At 36.2% G+C, this 5,894-nt stretch overlaps 1 long non-coding RNA gene across 5 annotated transcripts; it reads right to left on the reverse strand.

The window, feature by feature from the left end:
- Window positions 770-4,984, reverse strand: LOC109839551. 5 transcript variants are annotated; one of them, XR_002246665.1, is made up of 12 exons: window positions 4,699-4,984; window positions 4,546-4,614; window positions 4,348-4,475; window positions 4,178-4,276; window positions 3,918-4,066; window positions 3,764-3,829; window positions 3,606-3,680; window positions 2,663-2,758; window positions 1,803-1,932; window positions 1,372-1,461; window positions 1,000-1,284; window positions 770-884 (listed from the first exon to the last, which is right to left on the reverse strand). It is a non-coding gene; the product is annotated as an uncharacterized LOC109839551 (long non-coding RNA). The 5 variants fall into 5 exon arrangements; XR_002246666.1 differs by having other exon boundaries at window positions 963-1,284; XR_002246664.1 differs by having other exon boundaries at window positions 770-1,284; window positions 3,918-3,994.

A 5,894-nucleotide genomic window follows, 5' to 3' on the forward strand; every position in this document is an offset into this window, starting at 1 on the left:
GGATGATAGGTCCACAAAACTATCGCGTGAACATCTACCTCTGATAGTCCATCAATCTGCTAATCCTTTTTAATAGGATGGCGGGTCCACAAAGCTATCACGTTAACAGTTATCTCTGATAGCCAAATTCTTCAGATAGCAGCCACTACAACACCTGAAATCTACCATAGCGGCCGAGAAACACTATGGTATTATTTCATAGCGTTTTAATCAATGCTGCGTCAGAACCCGCTATAGTAGGTCTGTGGCTTTACATAGCGTTTCCCCAAACGCTATCAAAAAGTTTCCAACCATAGCGTTTTTATGTAGCTATAAAAGAGTATTCAATAGCGTTTCTATATTGCTATGACAAATATCTTTTATAGCTACATAAAAACGCTATTAGTTAGTTTCCAACCATAGCGTTTTTATGTAGCTATAAAAGAATATTCAATAGCATTTCTATATTGCTATGAAAAATATCTTTCATAGCGGTTGAAAAAACGCTATTAGTTAGTTTTCATTCATAGCATTTCAACGCTGCTATTGTCTTACATTTGATAGCGTTTGAGTTACTACAATGGCGTTTCAACGAATGTTGTCTTTCTTCTTTTAATAGCATTTCAGCAATTGTTTCCACTTCTTATAGCATTTCAGTTGTGCCTATAAACCTTTAGAGGTTGAACTAGAAATAACTTCCAATTGTGACAACCATAAATGCAAATATTTCATTTAAAGGTTCAAACTGATACATAACCAAGTTGTAGCATACAAGAAGAGTCAACACAAATGTGCCAAAAAAACAAATTACTAGTCTTTGGATAATCCAACATGGAGTACAAGAAATTAACCATAGTACACAGAACAACAAAAACTAACTTTGGTGCATTACATATGCTTCCCAGCTGTAGAAAATAAAATTTGCAACATAAGCATCATGTACTTCAAAAAGCAATAAATACATAATCATACGATGTATTCACCAATCAGGTCTCTCGTACAGCCTTTCTTTGCACGTACCATGTAAATCTTCAAGCAAACCTTCTTCGCCAGCCTTCTTACTGACATTTGTATTAATGTCCAAGCCACTTCTGTATGCTGCTATACTTTTCATGACAACAATTTTACCTGTGACTGTACCAGACAAGTTTATGAACTAATAGAAAAGGTATTGAAAATAAATAATAGAAAAAATGTAACTGCATCAATGTTAAGGATATGATTTCATCTTTGCCACAAAAGTTTCAGTGAATGACTTCAGTGAGCATTTTGAACCGCAACTTCGTGTGCTTCTCTAAGAACAGCCTGCATATAAGTTGTTAGTGCTGGAGATGATTCGATCAACACACAAGAACTATAGATAAGGATATATGTATATATAACAGTATGTACCTCCTCTGCTGGCTTCGTGCGGTCAAAAGATGAAGTGTATGCCTTAGTAGCAGAATCATATGCCCTACAACATTCTGCCTCTTCAACACTCTGCACAAGTACACATATCAGAAGACATGACCCTGACATTTACATACTTCTAATTTACAATTCAATGGAAAGTTAGTACCAACAATTTTTATTGTCATTCCACCAAAAATATATCAGACGCAAAATATAAACAGAGGGTTACAATAGAGGCATGACCATTAGCTGTCTACTATTCTTTCTCTAGAAATTTCTCCTTTTGATTATTTGCCAGTTCAATCTTTGTTTGGAAACTTAAATAGAAATTCATTTGTAACAGAGGAGAGGGAAGTGATACTCACTCAGGATCATGTTATACTTACTGTGCGATGGATTGAAGAAAACAAATAGCATGTTATACTTACTGTGCGATTAGTCACTATGTGCCCCAGTGCTCATCTCACTAACTGTTCAGACCTGCTATCCAAAGAAAAAGTAGCTTCATCCAAAATCAATATCGATGATTTGTGATAGAGTGCTCTTGCGATAGCCAGTCTGAGCAAATAATAAAACGACTAAGTATAGAGATGTAAGTGTTCAAACATAAAACATGGACAAATTCAATACTTTACGGATCAAGAATTTTAAAACTGAAACCTAACTAGATTGATAACAAAATGAATATACATGACATGCCACATAGAGATTTGTACATGGGCAAAAGAATTCAGTTGTACACAGTTAGTTTAGTAAATAAAATGAATAGAAAATTAAAGAAAATGCCACTACAAGACTTTTACTGCAAAAGAGAGGTCAACTAGAACTAAGCATTATAATAAGCCAAAGACTATGTTGCTCGTTTGTGAGAGAAAGCATGACAAATGACATCAAAATGTCTCTAAAATTTGGCATGTGATTGATCTCAGAATCAAATAGTGAATAAATAAATAAAAATGCATATTCAAGATGCTCAATAAACACTAAGCAAATGAATTTCAACCATGGTGCCACAGCAATACTCAAAGTAGCTCTTGCTGTCAGAGGTAGAATTACCTACATCAGTAAGAGTACTTGCATAAGCAATAAGTAGCTGGTTTTTGGATGAGTTATCACTTAAGCTCAACATACATCCTCCAGTAAGATGCAAAGAAGCCCAAATTACTTAGATATAGTCACAAACTAATATATATGCACAGTAAAAAAGAATACACAGTAGAAACTGATACCCAGAACTCCTGTGAATACGAAGGAAAAGGAAACCAGGAGATAGATGACATTTACATACAGAAATAGCATCTCCATATGATGTGATCACCATATCAGTTCTATCTTCGGGATCCTTTGCAACAAGCAAAGAGCATCTTGGATCACCCAGCAGATTCTGCTCAAGACAAAAAAAAACTCCCAATTAGCTAATAATGCGAATTGTTCCAAAGAAAGTGAGACTACTATATTTCAAATAACATTTGAATTCTTCAACAAGATTAAAACATAAAAGAAGACCTCAGCCGTTTAAGGGTGTTAAATAAAGTTACTCGCTAAGCATGCATAACAAGTGCACTCTTATGTGATTGAGGAATCTGTACAAGAAATATTTGGAATCTGGGATACTCATGGGGTATGCAAAATAGCTGAATTTTCATTGCATTGTACAAACTGTTACTCTATACAACTAATGCCTCGTTGATTACAGTTAACCTTACCATTGATAGTTTTTGATGATGTTACTTCTAGACAACGTGCAAATTTAGCAATACTTTGATTTGCATATATCATTAATGAGCAATTTTAATGTTAATGCAGAAAAATCTCAATTGTTCAGGTGATGACCACAAGAAAAGGTGATATTGTTAAGACATTTGAAATTGAAATGTCCATTTGTTTTCATCGCTAAGGCTAATTGGTCGATTTTGTATGGTAAACGTAGTTAGCAATTACTTATCTATTATTTCTATGCAGAGTTGCTGCAGCAAGATCCTTACTGGATAAACTTGTGTATCAGAAAGCAAAATTGTAGCTAAAGAAAATGAAGCTAGATGACTTATCGGTGTGTTTTAACGTAATTAGCTAATTTTAAATTGTTTTCTAGAAAGAAAAAAAACATGTACTGTGAAATGTGAGTCATAATACCGTAATTCCGTAAACATGTATCACCATAATTACAAAGAAAAAGCATCTTCCTAATTTTACCATAAAGAGAATTTCTCCCCTAAAAAATATTTTCAGACCTGATCAATTTGTCCCAATACTTTTCTGTTAACAACTTCCTCCTTGCTCTCGTAGAGTCCCACATCCACCAAGAACTTCAAAACAAAAAAACCTAAATTAACCAAAAAATTCAGCATCAACCGAAGCTAAAATCTTTAACAAAAAGTAAGGTACATACTTTCCCCACTTCCACGCTTCCTTGAACTCCACTCGGTCCTCGGGGACTTCCGATGTCCCAAATGAACTACGATCATCAAGTCAAATAATCAAATTCGATCAGATCGAAACCCTAACCCTAGAATTTTAATTGAGATCGAGACGAAAGGGAGGACCTGATTCATGACGTCGGGGTTCGCTTCGAGAGGAATCCATCGCTTTTTCGAGGGTTCCACCATTTGTTAATCTCGATCTTTAATTTTGGAGAATGAGGAGGGAAAGCAGACACCTTTATTTAAATTCTAAGTTGTTTTGATTATACTACCTAATATTGTCAAACTACGGGATGTCAGATAAACGCAATATCAGTGAAGATTCTAATAATGCAAACTATGAAACAACAATCAATAAAAGTTGGCTTATAAATTCAACTGACCTTCATGTCATCCTCAATTTTGGCACTCGGACATGAATTCCTTCAACAATCTCCCGAAGCGGCGACATTGTCGGGTACTTCACTTCGTCCCAGACAAATCTAAACCATTACATCTTCAAATTATCACAAAAAAGGGGAAACCAAAAATTGCAGCAGGAAATTGTAGAAACCTTGTAAGATAGGAATCAACAGGGACTCCATTAACTGTCGTAGCCCCGACATCGATGCCCGAAGCCCTCTCGAGCTCCTCAATCTGTCGCCAGATCTTGTGCGAAACTCCCTCTATAAAAGCATTCGACTGCCAGATCTTGCGAATCAACACCAAAACCATGAAAACCCAAAATTCAGTCAAGATCTCATGAAATTACCTTGTGCAGATCATCACTGAGGGTAAGAAGGGAATCTAAGGTTCCGACGCGGAGATCGGGGATGTTGAACTGCAGAAAGGGGAGAAGAGGTTGTTAAAACCCTAGATCAGAATAAAAGCACTGAAATTGAGAGGTTAGGGTTTGATTGGCTACTCGATTGAGAGGAGTATCGAAAGCTTGCTTGGAGACTGAGTCCTGAAGGCGACTCCATAGGGAGGCGGCGGAGCTCTGGATGGGGAGGGCGACCATCCAGTAACTCGACACCATCGGTAAATGGTAAAAGCTTGCTTTGATATCTGATCGATAGAGGCAGAACGCGATGTCTGAAGTTGAAGAAGATGAAGCGGAGATTTAAGGGCAGGCGAAAATTTTTGGGGTTAGGTTTTTTTTCCTCGGGGCGGGACCAATGAAATTTGGGGGTGTGGGGGAGACGAATGAAATTTTGGGGCGGCATATTTTAATTTTTAGTCTCCCGCTAAGTATTTAACGCGTCGTGCCAGAAAAAAAATTGCCATCAAGTATTTATAGCGTTTAAAATTTTTCAAACGCTATCAAAAAATAAGTCACATATGATCTATAGCACTTACAACATAAACGCTATCATTCAACGCTATAAAAAAACAACTTTGTTGTAGTGAACTTACCGTGTGATGTGCCTCTATTCCAATTATAGTTGTTATACTCCAACGTCACAAAACGACTTGATGGATAGTGGCCCACTAGGTAATGTGCTCTATCTACCCCTTTTTTTTCCCTCCTGCACTTGTTCAAGACTGGGGGTTGGTTTATTTGTGGTCCTTTGGATTAAGAGTAACAAATCTTCTAAGTTATTATGTTTAACAAAACACTTCTGTCAACTGCAAAATTCTTCCCCTGCTAAGTCTTAATCAAGACTGTGGTTTAGTTACTTGGAATCCACTGGATTAAGAGTAACAAATCTTTCACATCTTGGAGTTAATATTATACTTCTGACAATAAACATCCCCATGGAGTATAAATTCAGCTTGTATCACTCCTAATTTGTCACATTAATAATACACCTCTAATAATCAACTTATCAATCCTTACCAATAGGATGATAGGTCCTCAAAATAACTCAAATCGTAATCTTCCCCAACAAGATGTTAAGTCTCAAATCTTGTTCAAATCACAAGAACAAATTCCTATCACGTTAACAATACACCTCTGACAATCAACTAATCAATCCTTATCAATAGGATGGTAGGCCCTCAAAATTGCTCAAATCACAATCTTTCCTAGAAAGACGCTAAGTCTTCAAAATCTTATTCAAATCACAAGTATAAAATCCTATCACATTAATATCACACCTCTGACAATCAACTTATCGA

The sequence above is a fragment of the Asparagus officinalis genome, chromosome 4 (genome assembly GCF_001876935.1).
Source record: "Asparagus officinalis chromosome 4, Aspof.V1, whole genome shotgun sequence".
NCBI classification, from domain to species: Eukaryota; Viridiplantae; Streptophyta; class Magnoliopsida; order Asparagales; family Asparagaceae; genus Asparagus; species Asparagus officinalis.